At 41.5% G+C, this 21,524-nt stretch overlaps 1 long non-coding RNA gene across 1 annotated transcript; it reads left to right on the top strand.

The window, feature by feature from the left end:
- The first annotated feature begins 4,221 nt into the window (after positions 1-4,221).
- LOC125437126 lies at positions 4,222-20,744 on the top strand. The gene is made up of 2 exons (XR_007245139.1): positions 4,222-4,542; positions 20,518-20,744. It is a non-coding gene; the product is annotated as an uncharacterized LOC125437126 (long non-coding RNA).
- Positions 20,745-21,524: the final 780 nt, after the last annotated feature.

Raw genomic sequence — 21,524 nt, forward strand, 5'->3', positions numbered from 1 at the left:
CTTTCCCTTTGAACCTAAAATTTGAAATGGCACTCAGAGGCTTTCTGTCAGTGTGTCATCCTGAGAACACTGCTACTCACTGATAACAGTAATGCTCCATGGCTATTTGGCTTGATGATATCATCCTCCAGCTATCAGGCAAGAGCAGAGATATGAAGTTCTTAATTTCCTACTTCATATCAAATATCTCCTTTCCCCCTCCCAGTAAAACTTACAGAGTCAATCTAAACATTGATTTATAATATGTACTTAATTATTCTATGGTAGAATCTGCCATTAAGAAGGCTATCTATTCATATTCAAATTCTATTCATATTCTGCCTGCTGCCTCCCAGACCCATGTGGAGTCCACAGGCAAGCTTACTTTTTGGATTTGAGTTTAACAACTCAAAAATTTCAGAAACCCCCCAAAAGTTGATATATAGTATCGACTTTTTCAGGGTTTTTTAAATTAAAGGTTTAATAAACCTGAACCTGAAAAATATCGATACTTTTTTCCAACTCCATGATAAGACTGCCTCTCAGCAATTGCAAAGGGCAGAGCTGTACACAGGATAGAGCTCCCCCCTGTATGTGTGCCCTTAGCATGTAAGGGTGGTCTTCAGCATGTGGATAGGAATGTGACACAGAGTTTGCTTTCTTAAGCAGGAAGTTGCTTTATTACTAAAGATTAAACTGGAACATATATGTGAACAATAGCTATCATAGTTAGGAGATACAGATCTAATAAAAATAAAGTAAAAATGAAATAAATACAAGTCTAGGTAAGTTACATTACGAGACAGTTACTTTAAATGGATCAAAGGCACTTCAGCCTGCCTGATGACTTCTTGACAGAAGATGACTATTGATGTGCCTCATAAAGGTCAGTTGAAGTTGACAGAGGATGAAGAGTTGCTGTTGTTGTTGTTGTTATTATTAATTCAACTCAATAACCCACCCATCCCCTAAGGGTTCCACCAGTCATAGCATCTTCATAAAGTGTTTGAACCCAGAACCAAGGAGGAGTTCACTTTTTAAAACTTCTGCTTGCTTAGGTGAAAACCTAAGCCCCAGCTGAGAGTTAGGAATCTTGTCCCTCATGGGCATCTAGCCCATGGTTTATTGCAGGTAGGCCAAATGGACTGATTTTCCTGCCAAACCCTTGTTCCTGTTTTCTCTTACTCTTATCTCTTGTGGAAATAAACAGTTGCCAAGGTTTCAGGATCCCAAATCATAATAATGACTATTGGGGAATTATAGGCCTGATGATGAAGATACTGAAATTGTTCAAGATTTTCTATTTCTCAGCAGCCATATAGAAACTAGAAAAGAGTCTTAAGCGTAATGATGTCTTGCTGGAGACCATATTACAGTTTACTGTTACTAGCTATGGGCATGAAAGTTGGACAGTGAAGAAAGCTGACAGGAAGAAAACTTATTTATTTGAAATATGGTATAGGAGGAGAGTTTTACACACCGTGAAATTCCAAAAAGAAAAATCAATGGGTTCTAGATCAAATCAACTCTTCCTAGAAACTAAAATGACTAAATGGAGGTCTGATGGATCTCTTCCTGTTTTAATAATTGTTAAATTTTTGTTCTCTCACCCGCCAACCCTCACTATCTCTGTCGAGAATTATAACTTATGACACTATTGCCACTAATTACAATGGCATCCTTATTTCCAGAAAGATTTGGCACTCAAGAGGCTTTTTGAAATACAACTTAAAAATGGTTTTCACTCCAGAGGAGAATCTTCTACTAGACAGCTTGCAGCTCATACCTGTCTCCAAGCTATGTCTGTTAACTCTTCTCTCAGTCAACTATCAGTTCTCAACTGTCAAAATTCCCCAACTACCATTCTCAGAATTATATTCAAACTTCCTGCTTGGGGTTCTATGACTGGAACAATTCCTTATAATGTTGCTGTCCATCACAGGAGGCTGTTGCTCTTTGGTCACATTATAAGAAGAAAAGAGTCACTGGAAAAGACAATAATGCTAGAAAAAGTTGAATGCAGTAGGATGAGGTAGAAAATCATGGCCCTTAGTTTGTAAGACCTGAGCAAAGTTGTTAATGGAGTCACCATAAGTCAGCAGCAGTTTGACAGCACTTAACACACAACAAACGATATTGGAATGACAGTAGTAAATATGGGTGTAATATGAAAAGTCTGGTACCAATTGGGACAAATTGAATGAACAATAATTATTTTTCAATTAATTATAAAGAGGATATTTACCCTCCATCCATCTCACACCTGTTACAACGTGATCTTGCTAAACTACAACATACAACTGTAAATTTTAAAGTGCAGATGTTTTGCTTTTTCCTGCACCTTCCCCACAAAGGACTAGAATATAGTTCCATCAATAATAAGAGAGTGTTGAAGCACTTCCCCATTAAGAAAAATGAAGCTCAAATTTTGCATTAAAAAAAACAGAGGATGTGCTTAAGGGCAGTTGTATCCTTGGCTGAAAGGATCTGTTTAAAACACCGCAGAGTAATGTCAGATGAAGCCTGGACCTTGAACTGTGGTTTTCTTCCGAATAGAATTTTTCCTCTAACTCAGCAATTCTATATCTTTCTCTCAAGAACACATCTGCTTTCCAAGCTGAACAGGGAGGATGCATTTACAGGGCAGTCCTGAACAAAGTTACACCCTTCTAAATCCATTGACATCAAGGGGGATTAGAAAGGTATAACTTTGCTTCGGATTGCACTCCTAAGCAACTTTCACTTGAGGATTCAGTTTTTGATTTAAATATTTTCTTCTAATCTCATGCTTCCTCTCAAACTTGGCAGAACAGTGGAAAGAAAAACATTGTCCTTCTATGACATTGTTTACAGCCTGTCAGGCAGAGGAATTTGGTTACCTTTTTCTAAGCTGTGTGTGCTGGGTTGTTGTTTTTTAATCTCCCAGTCATTTACTTAGGGGGTTTCATTTTAATGGCATGACATGACTGACCATGGTGAGAAACCACAGAAGAATAAAAATCAGGATGAAATATGGAGGTTGAACCACTGCAGCTATTTAATATATTTTGGTTGTTTTCTTAGCCTGCAACGGCAGAGGTTTGCTGCAAGTGATACATCCTGCCGCATTAAGGAACATGTAATCCCCCAACTAGAAAAGCCATCATTTCTTTAATGACAGGTTCATGGGTATTGAGGGAACATTTCCCCCCATTTTCTAGACCAGTGTAGTAGGGGGCAGTATTCAGTATTTTAAGATGAAGTGGATTTATTAAAAAATTCAGTGCGAGGAATATGCTTTTGTGAACCCTGAAACTAGGGGGTCCATTAATCTTTATTCTTCACTGTGTTTTGAAGGAGAGGGAAGAACTTTTAGTTACCAGTTTCCTCGTGTCATTGACAGAGCTGCTTTGCCAAATCAAGAATTTTGGAGCTATAAAGTAATTCTAAAGATGTAACTTTGGGTTGTAATTATCAGATTCTTAAATGCCAGTAATCATGACTGAAGGGAATCATATGTATTGCATGCCCACATATTAGTATCTTCAAACCAATATTGATTCAGTAAGAATGTGTACTTTGTTCCTAATTTGTGTATTTAGGATTAAATCTCAGAATAATAATTTACATATGAAATAGAAATTAGATATTGAAAATAGGAAGATGGTACAGACTTCTATGGTAGTAAAAGGTTATTGGGGAAAATCAACCATCAGTTTAGGGACTTTCCCAAACATTTCCATGATCTATAAATATACACATTTACGTGATTTACACTGTTTTTAAGTTTGTAAGACCAAAGGCCTCTGGCCACATTGCCTTCCACCACTCAGATTCATTCAGAACTCTTTGGTAAAACCACAGGATTTCCTCAAAACCTATGGTAAAACCATAGATTTTGGGATAAATTTTAGAGTCTCGCAACAGCACACTGACAACACTTCCGGGTATTTGATGTAATGACATTATCATTCCATTATCATTCCTTGCCTCAGCTTCCCCTGTTTTCTACATCTCATTGTTTTATGCTTCAACCCTGGCTAGATTTTTTTTATATTGAGATTTTAATTGTTAACAGTTTTATTGTGCTGTGATTGTATTATGTTTTATTTTTAAAATTGCCTCAGGCAGGTTATTGTGAAAGGCAGCATAAAACCATTCTAAGTAAATAAAAAATATAATTATATTTGGTCTGAAGCAGCCCTCAAGGCAGTGACCTAAAGATTTTAAAAACCTTTTCTATCCACAGGCTTGAAAACATGAAGTATTTGTTTCTCTACCAGCTTTGAATTGCTGTAAAGCATCAACAGTTGGTTACAGAAAAATCAGAAAATGGGAATGTTTGAAAAGCAGTGTTGGAGAACAGTGTGCAAAGCGAGCTGGAAAGAAAAGAAAAATGAATAGAAAAATTAGTCTAATGCAAAGCTTGATTGCTGACAGTGTATCTTGTTAGGAACAGGAACAAGTCTAAATGGAAAACAGAAGGAAGAAGAGCCAGAGGAAGACCACAATGCAATGGCATGAAGTGAATTCAAGTGGAAAGAAGGCAGAAGATCAACGCAGAACTGAAAAGGCTTGCACAAGGTGAGGCAAACGTGGTCTCCAGCCAGTTTACTTTGACCAAATTCCTATGCTGATGACCTATCTCACTATTGTTGTTTGATGTTCACCTTGAACACTGTGTTCAGCAACTTTGTCTTATGCAGTAGCTACTTATCCTACTTGATCATGGTTGGCTCATGCCTTAGTAAATAACCTACATTTGTAACTCCTGGCATTTGTGTGCCTGCACAGCTCAAAACTAAATATTCTTGATTATTGAAGAAGACAACATGTATCCCTCATAATCATGACTTTGTCATTAACCAGATTAGCTGTGCATGGAATCACTTGCAGATTACTCCCTCTTTGTGCTTGCCCCATCACACGTCTTCTTTAAATCATTGGCATTGGTTATATGCACAAATTTATCATTGCAGCTGATTTAGCTATCTTTCTTTTAGTTGTCACCATATGCCATGACAAACATGCTACATTGCAAGTACAGCATACCTTCTGCTGCATCTCTTCTACTTATATATATATATATAAACAAATTTTTGTGGATATTGTGGGGAGTGTGGTAGACAAAACTACAATTGTCTATTTCACTCGGGGTCAGATCTATCCAATCCTGAGTATATTAATGATATAACAGGGTATCCATGCAGTCATCTAGACTACAGGTCAGGTATTCCAGGTGCGCATGCTTGGCAATGGAAGGGCCAGACCATCTTGCTCAGCAGACATAGCTGGTTCTCTACCCAGGCAATCAAAGGGAGCCGTTGAGGTACTAATAGTTCCTCTAGTATGGTGGTGTGGAAGAAGGCAGCAGGAATGGATTATCCTTCTAACCACCTTCCTGACCAGGTGCCAGCTGAATTTTAGGTAAGACCTTGAGGTCATTTCATTGCTACTGGTATACAGCCGTCCAAAGAAGACCAGTCTCGCGTCTTCTTTTTCTGGTATAAGTGTCACATCTTAGCAAGACACATTTCAACACAGTCCTTTATATTCATTCAAGTTTATTAAATGGAACAACTACAAACGTGCAACTTCACACTGACTTATGTAGTCTGTTCAGAGGTGGGATCCAACCAGTTCTCACCAGTTCTCTAGAAGTGGTTACTAATTTTTTCTGAGTGCCGAGAAGGGGTTACTAAAGCAACCTCCCTGTCCAATAGGGACTGGAGGTGCTTGTGTGCGGCAGCGCCACTGTTTGAATCCCACCACCATTGGAACCTGTTATTAAAATTTTTGGATCCCACCACTGAGTCTGTTGCTTTCAAACCTTACTTGCCTTATTTTGAATGAATATGTAGGTAAATTTGCTTTCTAATCAAATGTCATCTTATGTAATCTTGTCTAATCTTTTCTAACCTTTGTGAAAAAAGCATGAACCCACATCCGTGTTCTTCATCAGACCAAGCTCAACACTGTAACTGTAACGACTGAAAAAAGGCGGATTCTAAACGGACAGGTATCTATAATTAGCCAATCTTAATACTACTCCTGTGCCTCTAAACTACATTTCCCGCAATTCTTCATCTTAAAGACAAAGCCTCTTCTTTTTTACTCATCATTGCTACATAGATGCTGGCTCCTTTGTTACTAACTAACTTCCGTGGGACAGCACAACTGGGGTTCTGGAATACTACATGCCTCAATTCCCAACCCCCTTATTTGTCAAGACTTCACAGGGAGGCATTGAGGTTTCGTGGGCACTTGTATTTGGACAGAAAGATCGTGTACCCCTGGTTTAGTCTTTACTGTACAGGAGCAAAACATTTCCTTGTAGTTCACCAGCTGTCTGCTCAAGCTTATATGTGTGCATCTGTGTATTTAGTACTTATCCTATTAATTCTCATTGTGCATATATTTCCCTCCCTATAGAATATGAGAGTACCCCAGTGGTATAACCAGTTCGCTTCTCATGAATACAACATAAAACAAGGATGTGCTTATTAAGTCCTACTGAAATAATTGTATGTCAGTGCATATAACTTCCTGTTTGCATATGCTTCCTGTTTGGAAATACAATGTACCTTTACAAGTGTGGCCATCCCTGTTCCACTGGTAGTTTTCAAGACCCTTTCAATGTGTATGTATAAGGGCTTCAGTCTAATGAAGTTTATCCTAAGGTAGTTTTAATTGCCCATGCAAGAAACAGTTCACCCAAAGACTAGTACACTCATAAAGAGGGTACGTATAGAAAATTTAAAATCCCACTCCTTTCAAAGTAAATTACATCTAACTGAGTAATTTTGGATCATAGCCTAAGTTGCATTTGTCGTATTTTATCTGGAGAGATTCACAACAAAAGGAAAGTGCAATGTAGATGTTTCATATTTTTGGTTCTTTCAGCACAAATAAAACCTTTTAAAGCAAGCACCTGACTATTGAAGGTTGAAATTTTAAAAAAGGAAAATTCACCTAGAGAGTGGAAAAAAGCTTGTAGTAGAAATGTCAAAGGCAGACAAAATCCAGTAGGAGAAAAAGCAAAAGCAGCATGATACCTTTTTAAATCCCCAGGGACCAGTTCAATGCAGACAACTCAGATTGTTCTAGGTGCTACATACAATAATGCATGGGTTGATTTGTATATAGTAGCTCCCATTCAACAGTATTGTTATTTCCTCTTTAGATGAATATATTTTTTAATTCAAATTATTCCTTCTGTTACCATATTATCAGGTGTGCGTCATGTGGATGGGTATGCTTCCCAAGCTGGATTTAGAGTTATGCAAAATAGTCAAGGAAAGGAAAGGAAACCTTTACCTCACTACCCCCCACCCCCACCCCCATACCAGTCTCAATGACGCACTGTTGAGGTTTTAACATCTGGTTGGGGGGAAATGTGTTGGATTAACTACCACCCTCTATTTTAAGGGATCTATATTACAAGGACCAGATATGACATAAATGTGACTTTGTTGGACCCCGTACGGGCAACAGGGAGGGTGGCTGCCTTGGCTGACAAGCTCCCAGCAGGCTTGCCAGGCCAGATTGGCATGAGGATGGCTCAACAGAACAGGAGTGGGATGGTGCTTGGACTGGTGAGTTGGCATCAGATGCGCCAAACCAGATCAGGAGTTGGGGGGGGGTGTTGGGGGGTGTTGCTTTGTGGGCCTGATAAGCCCTCTAAAGGGGCTGGATGTTTGACACTCCTGGTGTAAAGACTAATACCAACTAAATGGAGGCAGAACAACAATCTGTTGTTCTTCACTACAGCCTTTCTGTGGGAGGTCATTTAACAAATGCAGAAATAAGTCTAAGGGAAAGTTTGTAAAGAACGTGCAATGGCTAGGTACGAAACTGAATCCAGCCACATTTGGATTCTATCTAGGGTATAAAATCGGGTGTTTTGAGCCTGGGTTCCTCACATGAGATATTTGTTCATTTCTTTGTATGGCTGTCTAAACTGATTTTTGATCACATCAGGGTGGTTCATGAACTTAGGCTCACTGTCTGATTCCCTTGACCAGAAACTAACCTGATGACACACTAAAGTATTTGTCTTGGAAATGATTCATCTATTTAGAATCATCCCCCCCCCCCCCCGCCCAGCTTCCCAGAGTCATGAAAAACATGTACATCCTGGAATCTATGAGTCTCATGAGAGCTTGTGACAAAAAGAATGTAACTTCAACCCTGACTCATGCACAAGTTAATGTTTTTCTTTGCTGTGCATTTTATTTTCCCCACTATTTGAGACTTCTCTTTTCTATGCTGTGGAACAAAATCTGTTCAGCAGCTTGTCATGCTCTTGTGTATACATATTGCCTCTAGGCAACTGTCTCTTTCTGATTAAACACTGTGGCAAATTTCCACAAAGAGTTTTCCCTCCAGGCTGTCTAGAAGATGTAGGAGGTGGGGCTTTCCACATGGGCTTTTTTTTGTTGTTATTGTTGGTTTTGGCCTCATACTGCTTCAGTTTATCCTCTGATTTTCTCATGTGTTTTTGTGCCTTTCGTTTTTACTTCATTTTAATTTCCCCCCATTTTCCCCTTCAGCAATTCAGAGACCACTTTTACCCCAATCTTTTTCTGGAAGCCCTATTTTTCCTAGTGTGTAGTGTTTCTATTGATTCCCACCACCCACCCAATCCTATCCACCTACATGCCTCTGTTTTAATGATAGGATGGTTGTTATTATTAAATCACCACCCCTCTCCCAAGACAGAGATTTCAATTTTTTAAGTGGACCTAAAATATTGATATAATTGTAATGATAGTGTTGTAATGATAATTATGCAGATTCTCTGAATTCTTAGCTTTCACTTTTTTAAGTAAGTCTATAGCCTATTCCATTGCAGAGACACAAGATAAAATGTACATATCTGCAAGGGAAGGTGCTAGAAATTTACTTTTTTAAAAATGAAAGCTGAAAATTCAGAGAACCTGCTTGAGCTATCATTACAACACTCAGCATTATAGCAATATTTTGGCACAGTTTTTAAAAGAAGCAAGGGGGGTGCTCTGACACCACCAATAATGACACCAATGATGACAGCACCTTCCCTTGAAAATCCTCATTTTTTAAGCAACTTGCAGAATAAAACAAACTGACTCCACAACTGTTATATGCAGGGGGAGGACAGATGGGTGGAAGAACACTGCCCAAACCAATTCCAATTTTTGTAAATCAATTCCCAAGAGAATCAGGAGTAATTCCAGCATGCATTTGGGCAGGTAAATCTCCTTCAATTTGCTTCCCCTCTCCTAATGGCTCCATAAGAATCTTATGGAAAGCAATACTTATGTACCAACAGTTATACACAGATAGTAATTTCTGTTGTTGTCATTTGCCTATATATTCTGCATAAAGAGTAATGCTATTTACCCTTAGTTTTGATTACCTAGATCAGGGGTCCCCAAACTTTTTAAACAGGGGGCCAGTTCACTGTCCCTCAGACTGTTGGAGGGCCGGACTAAAAAAAACTATGAACAAATTCCTATGCACAAATGATTGTAAAATGTTTGATTTCACCTTTCAGCCTTTCTGTCATGGTCTATTTTTAGAACAGTGACCAAAGTATGTCAAGTACAGGGTTGGCTCCAAATATTGTTGGGGAGGCTGTGGAATTCCTTCCCCTGTAAAAAAAAGCAGAACTTTCCCAATGAAGCATTCCATCTAACCCAGGATCAGGTATCTTCCTGGGTTCTTTCCTCCCTAGCAGCCAGCGAGCGATTCGCCAGCCTGGCTGATGCCAATGGGAGTGAGGCGGAACAGAAAGCCTGAGAGCAACACATGGAGTAGCTGAGAGGGAAGGGCGGAGCAGGCATTGCCACATGTAAGGTTTCCAACTCTGGGTCAGAAAATTCGTGGAGATTTGGGGGTGCCATCATGTAACTGCAATCAACAGCCTTTGGGGCCGGTTCCTCCTCTCCCTCGAGCCCCCACTGCACATGAATGGAGCCTTCGCCGTCATGCCTGGCGGGCCGGATAAATGCCTTCAGGGGGCCACATTTGGCCCCCGGGCCGTAGTTTGGGGACCCCTGACCTAGATGATGATAATAATGTGGATTTATATCCACCCACACTGAATGTAAAGCGCTGTCACAAGTCACCACAGCAGCCATTGCTGCCCGGAAAGGGCCAAACAAGGCTCTTCGGGGTCTTTGCTCTTCTAAGGGCAAACCAGCAGTGTCAGGCCCATTCTGGGCATGCACGTCGGATGGGGGTTTGTGATGTCAAGGGAGCTTCATGCCTGCACAAACCGACGTCAACAGGGGGCCAGGGAAGTCACCTATAAAAGGCAGCACCTCGCGACAATGGCCCTCTTTTGCCAGCTGAACTGCCAGCTGAACTCGACGCATCAACTGGACCCCCCCCCCCCGGCCACCCTTAATTTGCTACTATGGTCATTTTCCTCCAGCAGGTGAGCTGAGGAAAAGTTATCACTGGGGGACAGCACTCAGGCTGACTAGTTGCATGGATCACTCCTCCCATGCTGCACCTTTTGCTTCCTGCACCGTATGTCAATAAATACCTCTAGGCTATGGCCAAATCATTTTACCTACAAAACTGTTGTGTGTGCCTTATTTACAATTTGTCCAACTGAACTCAAAGCATGGCTATACTGCCACGAAAAAAATCAAACAGTGCACTGGATGCAAGAGTCCAAGCGCACACATACTCCCCATAACATACATACTCCCCATAACATTCTGAGTGGTTGGGTCCCTTTCTTGGGTGACAATGGCTTTGATTGATCAAGAAGGAGAATGCATGTCCTTAACTAGTGGCCAATGGTGGCAAAAAAAGGATATTATTATTAACCTATCTTGGAATTCTAGTGTCTTGAAGATCTTCTGTTGATTAATGTGTGAAACAGCAGCAAACATAAAACACCATTGAAATAATATTTTGACATGTTAATTTAAATCAGTTTGTGTTCAAATTGGTCGCTAGCAGAGGTACTCACTTTGTGGCTTCTGGAAAGCCATATTCACAATTACTGAAAGAGTAACATGACTGTGGCCCTGTGTGCCATCATGAACATGCACACACAATAATACAATTACAATTAACAAAGATATAACTATTACTTTTCAAAACACCAAACTACATTGGACCATGTAATGTCTCTTCCCACCACTGCTGAACTGTGTCCAGGCCTTGTGTACCTGGAGTGAAGGATAGGTTTTCCCTCTCTGCCTTCTTGCTCTCTCCTCAGCATGAGGCACAACAACTCAGGGAAGTGAGGCAGATTGCCCAGGTGCCCAGAGGAGAGCAAGCTGGTCATGGAGAAAGGGGAATAAAACCACCATCATTCCACTGTGGCCAGCTTTCTCTTTTCCTGAGTGGCCGCAGTGGATATTAGTTGTACTCTCTTGTCTACAGCTATTTTTCTCTTCTAGCAGTTTCTTGGGTCCTGGAATGAGCAGGCAGACATTGTAGGGGGCATTGGAGAGTATAAGCCTTTTACCTCTATCCCTGTCTGCTGTTCTGGAAAGCTGATCCATCCTCCATTTCTTGTGATGCACATTCCTTATGAGGAGGCATCACTTGTCTTCTATTTTTCTCTATGGAGTTCATAATTGACAATGTGCTTGTGTGCATAACAGATACAGCATCAAAAAATAAAACCAAAGCTGTTTTAGTGATTAATGTGTGCACAGAATGGGCTCAGATGATTTAATTTATATGTAGCAGGGCTTGATTCATTCTGTCTTCAAACCAAATATTTTTGTAAAATCCCCAAATGCTACAGCAGTGCTTTTAGGGATAGGTAGAACTCACAGCAGTGGCGAAGCCACCAGGGGACCGGGGGGGGGGGGGGTTACGCAACGCACCGGGCACACCATTTCTAGTCACGTGGGGGCGTAAAAATTCCCCTCCCCTCCCCCACCTGCAGCACCCCCGCGCCCCCCGTGGCACACCATGCCACTTACTTTTAGGAATGGAGCAGGCCAGAAGCCTGCCTGCATTGCCTGGGCCTGGTGGGAACTACCAGGGGCCTGGTGGGAACTACCAGGGGCTCCTAGGAAATGTAGTTCCCACCAGGCCCAGGCAACGCAGGCAGGCTTCTGGCCTTCTTCTCTGGCCTGCTCCTTTCTTCAAAGTAAGTGGGGTGGGATGCCACGGAGGGCACCACGGGGGGGCACCACAGGGGGCGCGGTGGGGGGGGGGCGAAAAAGCCAGAGTGTGCACCGGGGACACTCTGGTCTAGCTACGCCTCTGACTCACAGAAACAGATTAACAGCCCAATCCAAAGGAGTGAGGCCGAATTGCTATTGAGAGGCACTGTGGTCCTGCACCTGCAGAAATGCCCTCCCTTGGGTATTTACCCCAGGAGAGAGGCAAACCTGCTCGTGGGTGGCTATTGTGGCCCACCAAAATGCTGAGATGCCCGTGCACTGCCATCAGCCCCACCAGCATACTGAGGGCATTCCAGAGGCATGACCAGGGGTGGAGCCAATCTTAGTCAGTTTCCACCCTGGCTTTGCCTCTGGATATGCAGTGGCTTGGGCATGGACTTATGCCGTATTTTCAGGTAGTGTAAGCCCATTAAGCCCAATGGAAAGCTTTTTGGTGGTGGGGAGGAGGGTTTTTTTTTGTATTTTGCCTCCCTGTGCCACTGAAAAGCCCTCTGCAAGTGGCAAGGCAGTGCTGCAGTAGCACGGTCCCTGGCAGTCACAGGGCTCTGGACTGCCTGTTATTATGTAGAAATGGTACAGTAGCAACCATAGAGAAATAAAAACAAACCCTGGTTATTTCTTATGTCTATTGTTGATTTATATAACATCGTCATTCCACATGTGTTGATATTCAAGATCAGATGAAAACAGACCCTCCAATAATACACGTATGATAAAAGGGCAGATTTTAAAAAAAGGAAACAAGGGAGTGAATAAAATGCAAAGATAATAAACCATAATAAATTTGATTTATAGAACACAGTTTAGGATTATTCCAACTTTTTATTCTGGCAAATTTCTGTACAACTTGTCTAAGTAATGATGTCAAGCTAAGTGCCCCAAGTGAGTGACAAGCTGTATTAAGGACAGAGTGTTTGTTTGCTAAATATGGTTTGGGATCTGGGCAGAACTGTGTATTTTAAGACATCCATAGGGAAATCCTGAACCGTCTTTTAGTAATTGCATAAGATAAGAATCCAGGTCAACAGCATCTAGATTGTTTGCTGACTTGGCAGAGAGGACTGGAATACCATATGTCTTAGGGTGTTTATTCTCCCAAGATATCTAAAAGAGGAGAAAACCCACAAAATATGAAGTGTGTGCATATGTATGTGCACATGTTCATTCACAAGCATATAATGGTGCCTACCAGAATATTTACATACAGCCACTGAATGAGTTTGTTTAGATATTTGGGATTAGATGTCATCGGTAGTGAAACTGTAAGCTGCCTTAAGCTCCAAGGGAAAAGTGAGGTATAAATGTTTTTGGCAGCACCTCCATGGTAGCAAGCATTGGTTATCCAGTTCGTTGGTATCAAATCTCACCACATGGGGGTGCAATAAGAAGAAAAGTACATTACATAGAAAATGACAATGATATGTCACCTTGTGGCAATTTTAATCCTAAAAGGCACTTTTTGTTTGCTCTAGTTAAGGGAACAACTTGAAACTGTTGCCATAATAAGTGACGGAGCAGAAAGGAGATGTAAAAGCATTTTTCAAGAGTCCAGAGTTGTACATGATGAAGAATGACCTTGTTTTTGGTTGCATTTCATGTATAGTCCACATTTCTCTTGAGAAAGGCAGCCTACAAAGCCTGATAAACTGTGAATGAAGTTCTTCATTCAAATGCCAGCATGCTATTAGAGAACTTCTTTCATTACAAATACATCATACTCCAGTCATACTATGACAATGCTTATATGGACATTCTGAACTCAGCAAACCGGATTTGAAAAAAGATCTGTTGGGCTTTCTGGACTCCACAGTGCAGAAACTGGATAAATAAAGATTGCAAGCAGTAAGTGGAACATAAGAGGAGGGAGGTCAAAGCACTGAGTCACATGTTGAAGTGTGGTTTCATCCTTCCTTGAGAATGCTTCCCCTTACGTTAATGACTGGAGGACAGAGGTCATTGGAACATTTTTAGACGTTAGTCAAAAATCAATTTTCTTGATCAGGTCAGTGGCATATCCATCTCTCCCCCCTTCCCCACCCCACTTTGATGCTAACCAAAGAGTAGAATGATCTTGTTTTTGCCAATACCTTTCAATACCAAAACCTTTACAGTATGAAGGGTTATAAGGAATTGGCAGATTTTTGTCCCCCTTCTGTCTTTAACTGTGTCCCTCTAGATTAGAAGCATTTTCAGTACTCAGTTTTTTCTTTTTCAGATGGTTAATTTATGTAGTCATACACTGTTTTACTAGTGAATCCCTTGAGTATGATCAGAAACTCCCAGGTCCCTCCTGGCAACCAGTGGGAGAATTATCTTGCCGGGATGGGAGGACGTTCACTAGTGACATAATGTTATTGCCAGTGACATGCTGATATCACTCCCTGTGTGTCCTTTAGTGACATCAGTACGTCACCTGGGATGCATTGGCATTTGACTAAACTCTGTGTTCTAACCAAAGAGATCTGCCTTAATGCCAAAATATTCCTGGTGTCCCCCAACCAGAGGTGTAGCTCCAAGGAGTTGTGTGTGTGTGTGTGACGCACTGGGTGTGCACCCCGTGGGGGTGTGGCAAGGGCATTCCGGGGTGTGGTGGGGGCTTTCCGGGCCTGGTGGAGGATGCACCGGGCACTTTCCCCCCTTGCTATGCCTCTGCCCCCAACAACATGTTGATGCCACTTCCAATGCATGAAGAGTGATGTCAGCATGTTGAGATGCTGCTGATGTCCCCCTCCTAGATTTCCTGACAATTTGTTCCCATGCTGGCCAGCTAAGTAGGGGCATGAAGCTCCCATTGGTGGTATGAGATCCTCTGTCATCATCAGGTAAGTCTAGTAGGTAAGCCTATTAAAAACTCCTATTTTGTCAGTGGGTGGCCTTTATTTTTTGCTACTTTCCTTATAATTATGGGAGCCATTGAGGTTTTATACTTAGATATAGTAACAGGCAGGGGGCCTGTGAAGATTAGTTTGGAAATTTTCATTGGGCTACAAAATCTACCCATCTAGGATTCCTTGCTCAATGATTCTTACTCAGTGGTTTGTGATCATCTGATTACTGTTCTCTAATGAGGATCTAATTAGAGGATCTCATATCACACATCTACTCTGATGTGTCTTGTGGTTGGCAGGTAGTCCCCCACCCCCCGAAATGGCTGCTTCCACAGAGACTAGAGGACAGCTGTGCATTGTAAGCCTTATGTCATGGATGGAAGTGAAGGGCCCATCTTCTACAACAATCGCCTTCTTTGCAGTTCCTACAGTCTCATCACAAAACCTGGGCAGCTGTCAGAACAACTTGGCTGCAGAAAAGGGAGAGTCCAACCATCACCACCACTATGGCAGTCACGTAGGAAATGACCAAGTTGTCCACAGTGGAGTGATGGTGGTTTTACCTTCCTTTCTCCATGGCCTGCTTGTTCTCCTCCATGAGCTTGTGGCAGTCTCACTGGCTCTCCTGAACTGTTGTTTTTCATGCTGAGGAGAGAGCAACAAGGCAGAGAGAGAAGTCATTCCCTTCACTCCAGGTTCAAAAGAACCGGCTAAAGTTCAACAGTGGTGAGAAGAACCCCCCTCCGTGCTTAGAAATAACCTGGTAATTAAAAAGCTTATAGTTATATATTTAACATTAATGATTATGTAACTATGAATAGTGGGTGCACGTTACAGCCTGATTTCGTCATATCTTGGAAGCTAAGCAGAGTCATTACTTGGAAGGGAGACCTCCAAGGAAAAATCTGCAGAGTAGGGCAATGACAAACAACCTTTGCCACTCAAAGCCCTGTGCCTTAAAAGCCCCTTACTGCCATCAGCAGACACTGGCTGTGATCTGAGGCACTGTACACACAACTGTTAATAGTAAATGTGCAACTAAAAGTAAAACCTTTTATCCTATAGCATTGTATGTGCATGTTTTGTGGGGTGGCAAACAGGACATACAATTGTCATGTGGCTCTTCTGGTTAGTGATAACTGAATGTGGCTCTTCTTAAATTATGAAGTGAGTACCACTAACTTAAGTTTCAAATGCTTAAATATTCCAGTTCCCCTTTTCTGTTTGTGGACCATTCTCACTTTGTGGACCATATTCAGTCCTCAACAGGATGGTTTTTCTTTTTATTCTAGTTAATAGAATAAGTTGTAGCAAGGGGAGTTGTAGCAAGGGTTGTAGCAAGGGGAGTTGTAGCAAGAGTTGTAGCAAGGGGAGTTGTAGCAAGGGGAGAAAGTGCCCAGTGCACTGATGCATTCTCCGCCCCGCCCTGCCCTGGAATGCCGCCGCCTTACCCCACCACGCCCCACCACATCCCCAGAATGCCCTCACCACACCCCTACAGGGCGCTGCTGTCTCAAAAGGTGCAAGGTCATGGCCCCCCCATCCCTTGGAGCTACACCTCTGATTTACCATCATATTTTTCTGCTCACCTCAGGTGTTTTCTGAATAGGTGGAAGTTTCTTTTACCTCTGAGGATGGTATGATTTAACACTTGCATGTTGGCTTTGCAAGATACACTGATTTTGGAAAATAAGCCATGTTCAACACCCTACTTTCCCAGACCACATGCTCATTATGAACATTCTCCTTCCAGTTCACTTGAGTGTATCTGTGCCTCTTAATGGGAGTTTATCTAAACTGATGGGACATTCGTATTTGTGTTTGTGAAGAAGGTGCCCTCCTCTGGGACCATGCAAAGGTATTTCCAGTTCAAAATTCTGCACTTCCAACCGGCCTTTCTCTCCTTGACCCAACCAAGGGCTCAAAACCTTTTAAAAATTCCTATCCCTTTGTTGTTTCAAAAGGGGGCTAGTATTTCACCACTTCAGACACAAAAGGCTTGCAAAGTCTGTAACTCTGTTAAGAATTGCACTGTTAGCCTCATAATTCCCTGTTCAATACTTCTGTAAAACAGTCAAAGAATGCAAGATTAGCAGTCAAACAACCTAGTTTGGGTTTTACAAATCATGGATGTAGGTTGGCAGCATTTAACTAGTTTAGGCTTATATTTTAAAAGATAGTAGATCATCCCCACATCATTCTCCTGTTCTAAATGATAGCTGCTTTCTGTATTAGACAAAATTAAACTCATTAGAATTACCTAACAAAGTGAAATCCCTTCTTCATCTCTAGACAGGCATTTAAAAAAACCCCTTGTATTCTGACTTTGAAAATTCAAATTCATTTTCCATTCACTTTTTAAAATATTTCAACTGGGTAAGTCACCTATTAGAATTACTACTGTCTTGTTTTAATAGTTAAACTGGGTAACAAGGTTCTCTTATCTTATTTATAGTATGCTCCTAAGCAGAGTTATACTGTTCTACAACAATTGACTTTAATGGTCTTTGAAGTGTATAGCTCTGTTTAGAATTGCGCTGTTAGTTTCATAATTCCCTGTGAAGTAGACCACTATTATTTTTGTTTTACCATTTGGGACCTGATTTGCCCAGAGGCACCCTGAAGAGCCCAGCCAAATGAGAAACCAAAAGATATGTTATTGGATCTCCAATGCATTTTCCTTCATAAATAGAGGTCAAAGGATGCCCAGATTCAGACTGGGATGGCAGAAGAAGAGTGTGGGGTATCTTGCCTCCCTGCACTGTTCCCCTGAGCTCAGAACTCATATATACCCCACTTGGAGAAACATGCAGACAAACTGAGTTTTTATCAGCAGGGTCAATAGAAACTGAATTTTACCATGAGGCATGGAATTTGGGAGAAAAGTTAGCTCCCCCTCCCTCCAAGGAGGGAGACAACCTTAGCAGTGACATCATACTGCCAATCCAAATTGGGCCTACCCATAAGTCCACTGAAGAAAGTTGAAAGGAAGCAAATTGATTTATTTAAAATGTGGTGTTGGAGGAAAGATTAATGGGTACTATGGACTGCCACAAAGACAAATCACCGGTTCTAGATCAAATCAAGCCTAATCTGCCCCTAGAAGCTAAAATGACTGAACTAAGGCTATCGTACTTTGGACCCATTACGAGAAGACAATAATCACCTGAAAAGACAATAATTCTAGGAAAAGTTGAAGGCAGCCGGAAACGAGGAAGACCCAACATGAAGTGGATTGACTGAATAAAGGAAGCCAAGGCCCTCAGTCTGCAAAACCTGAGCAAGGCTGTTAATTATAACTTGGAAGTGACTTGAGAGCACTTCGCACAAGTCTGCTATATGAAGGAGAAGTGCAGTGAATTTAGATTTTCAAGCATCTTGTGTGATTCAGCTTTAAGATGCAGATTTATGCATGCTTGCTTGAAAATAAGTTCCATTGAATAATCCAGTGGGGCTATTTCGCATAGGGTGCTGCAGACCTCTCAAATTCAAGCCAAACATTTCATTCTAGAGTACTTGTTGGCCATCAGATAAAACAATGCTAGTATTTTAATATAAGCCTCTATAAACATTACATATACATTTCTGTGGTCCTATAGCAAGTCTCCCCCAGAAAAAATGAGGAGGAAGAAAAAAAAAGATGGATGTTTTGTTCTCAGAGTGATTTTACTCACCAGGAAGGATGTTAAATTTATCTTGAGATATCTTGACTATCAGGAATGGTTTGCTTTCAGTTCCACCGACCATTGTGCAATTTTAAAAGATGCTGATCCTGGTACTATTGGATGCTAAGTGAGGATTTGTCCCAAAGAGCCTAATGCTTATTGTTAGTTGTAAGAAGATTCCATGAATCTGAGTTTAACTTTTGTGAAGTGCAGTAGAGGAACTTAATACCACCCTAGTCAAGTAATGGGTTGGCTTCACTAGCAGGAGTCTTCCTGTCTCCCTCCTTAGGCTGCCACATCTCATCCCATTTTCTTTTGTGAATGATCTTTGTGTCATTGCTATCACAAAGAAGAGCTTGGAAAGATTTTCCTTAGGTTGCTACTTGATACTCTATTATTCGCCTCTTATCATTTTAGCAAGACAGTTTGCTGCTGTCAGAGGTAATGGAGACAGTACCACTAAGAAAATTGGCTGTAATTTATTTATCAGTTGTTTTCTACATACCACAAAATAGGCCATCTACTTTATGGCTGGGTCTAAGGTATTTGAGAGCCCCTGAAGTTCATGGTTTTCCGGTATTCTAAGTTCTACTTATGGCTTTTCCTGTATATGACACTGAACACCACCCCTGTGGTCTTGAAGGCTGTTTCTTCTTTGCTTTCTTTAGTCACAAATCATTCTGAGGCATCCCTTAAGTGCATTTGTATTGTTAAGTGCACCGGACTGATTTGGTGTTAATTCAATTTGAGTGCCCTTAATATCGTGCAGGGGTGATGCAATGCCTGCTAGCTGTACCTTGTAAAAACAGGTTCCAGGTCTGCCTGAGAGCCAAGCACCTTTCCCACAGCAATTTACCAAAGTTGCTGATAAAATTTTCATAAGGAAACCTTTTTAGTCTGACCCTATTGTGTTATCCCACCATTAAGACCAAGGGAATTGAGACCATCTTCTGGTGACAGTTTATCACATTCTCTGTTATTGCTGTGTGTACAAAGTCTGATGGGTCACCCTCTTAAAGCCCTGTTCTTTAACCACAGGCATTGCTCACAAGGCCAAGGCCTGGGAGCTTTATATATCTCCAGTTTCTCTCCTGTTCTCTTTGTCAATATAGCTGAGCTGCTGTACTCTTGATAAAGCAGTCACCTCTAACCTTTGCATGATAGGAGATTTGTGGGACATTTGGGGCCAGAAAGAAGGTAAAGAAAGTTAGGCAGAGAGAATACGAAGGGAGTCAGGGCTACACTGGATAGCTCTTATTGATGAGAAGAAAACTCTTCAATAAAAATCTAATGTGAAGAGAATGATGATTGATCCTCTCCTCTCTGTTGTTAGAGGAAGCGGATTAGAAAAATATTGACTTCAGTCCAATGGTGGATGAAGGGCCAAAGTCACAAGCAGAAAACTAATGTTGCAGATTATAGCATACATTGTGGTACCCAAACAAACTGATGTAACCGAGAATGTCTCTGATAAGTCTGCCATTAGACTTATTTTTCCATTTACCATAAAATCTGTGATTCAGAACACACATGTTGTAATTGATTTTAAAGGCTATTTCTGTGCATTGTGGGAAAGTCAGTAGTTGCTGAATATTTACCGTGCTAAACCCTGCCAACTCAAGATAGAAACAGCAACTTGTATAACAAGAAATTTTGTATCATCTTAATTGTCTGAGGAAATAATGACATCTCAATTCACTGTATAATTGCCACTGTTAAGGTCAGCATGACTTTTATGACTTGTCATTGGTAATTTTCGTGCAGTAGGAATAAAATATCTTGAGGATGTTTTAAAACTATTAAAACTATTTTAGGGAAGAAGTTTGCACAGCTCCCCCCCCCCCCAAGTCTTAAGAATGTTTTATTTCTCTCAACTTGGGTTTTTCAAAAATCGCTAAATTAGCAATCTTTCCTCCCAACTAGGGTTGAAGGTGTTTCCTGCCTGCTGAGTGAACAAACACTGCCAGGAACACTTTATTTCTTCCACCCAAACCTCTTACCTTCAGTTTCATTGTTTGTGCCTGTCATTTTGTATGCTGTAGCAGAGTCTCTGGGAAGGTTTCCCATGGAGGTTTCCTCTGCTTGCAGCTCATCCATGTGCAATTTCTGTGCAAAAAGTAGACGAGTTTGTTTTGCCTAGCAATCCTGCACACATGTTATTTTTCCTTTTTTGTTTTGAGGGGGATGTCTGCAAAACTATGATGTCACGATAAGAGAAGCTGCAATATGCACATATTTGTGTCATTGTAGCTTCACAGATATCCTTGGTGCCAAGGTGTTGGTGGTGGCAGACTGTCCTAATGCATTGGGAATGCTACAGCAAATGCCTCAGTTCTGAGTGCATCTATTCCAATGATTTGAACAATGTTTTCTTGTGGGGCTCGCACCCCTTGGTTGAGACACTGGGTGTGGCAGAGACCTTACGAGGGAATGGCATCAAATCATCTTCAGGTCAGGTGAACTTTGTTCCTGAGGTGCTGGTCTCTTCTTGGACTCATTGTACTTGTCATTTCATTTTTTCTGCATCTTTTTGGGCTGGAGGTTTTGAGACAGTCCTAGCCATTTGGGTTGAAGCAGAGGCCTAAGTGCCAGCAGGCACTGATCAGATAGAAGAAGAGTTATCATTTCCCTCCTATGGATTGAGTGCCCATTCATATAAGGTTACCCTGGGGCCAGAGGCCCTACTTTGCTTTGCCCAAGGAGTCAAAGACAAGCAGGCCTTACACATTAAGGGAATATAGGTCTCTCCCAGGCACAAGAGGGATGTCTTATGAAGATCTGTTTTAGCTATCTTCGTGCTAAAAGTAGTGTGGTGTCCTTCTTTGGTTCAGCCATGATGAAAAGGCCTGAAACAACTGGGCTACAGAGGAAAGGTCTATCCTCCATGACAACAAAAGAAGAACTGAGGGAGCAACACACCTCCCCCTCCC

This window comes from Sphaerodactylus townsendi, linkage group LG07, assembly GCF_021028975.2.
Source record: "Sphaerodactylus townsendi isolate TG3544 linkage group LG07, MPM_Stown_v2.3, whole genome shotgun sequence".
In the NCBI taxonomy this organism is placed as follows: Eukaryota; Metazoa; Chordata; class Lepidosauria; order Squamata; family Sphaerodactylidae; genus Sphaerodactylus; species Sphaerodactylus townsendi.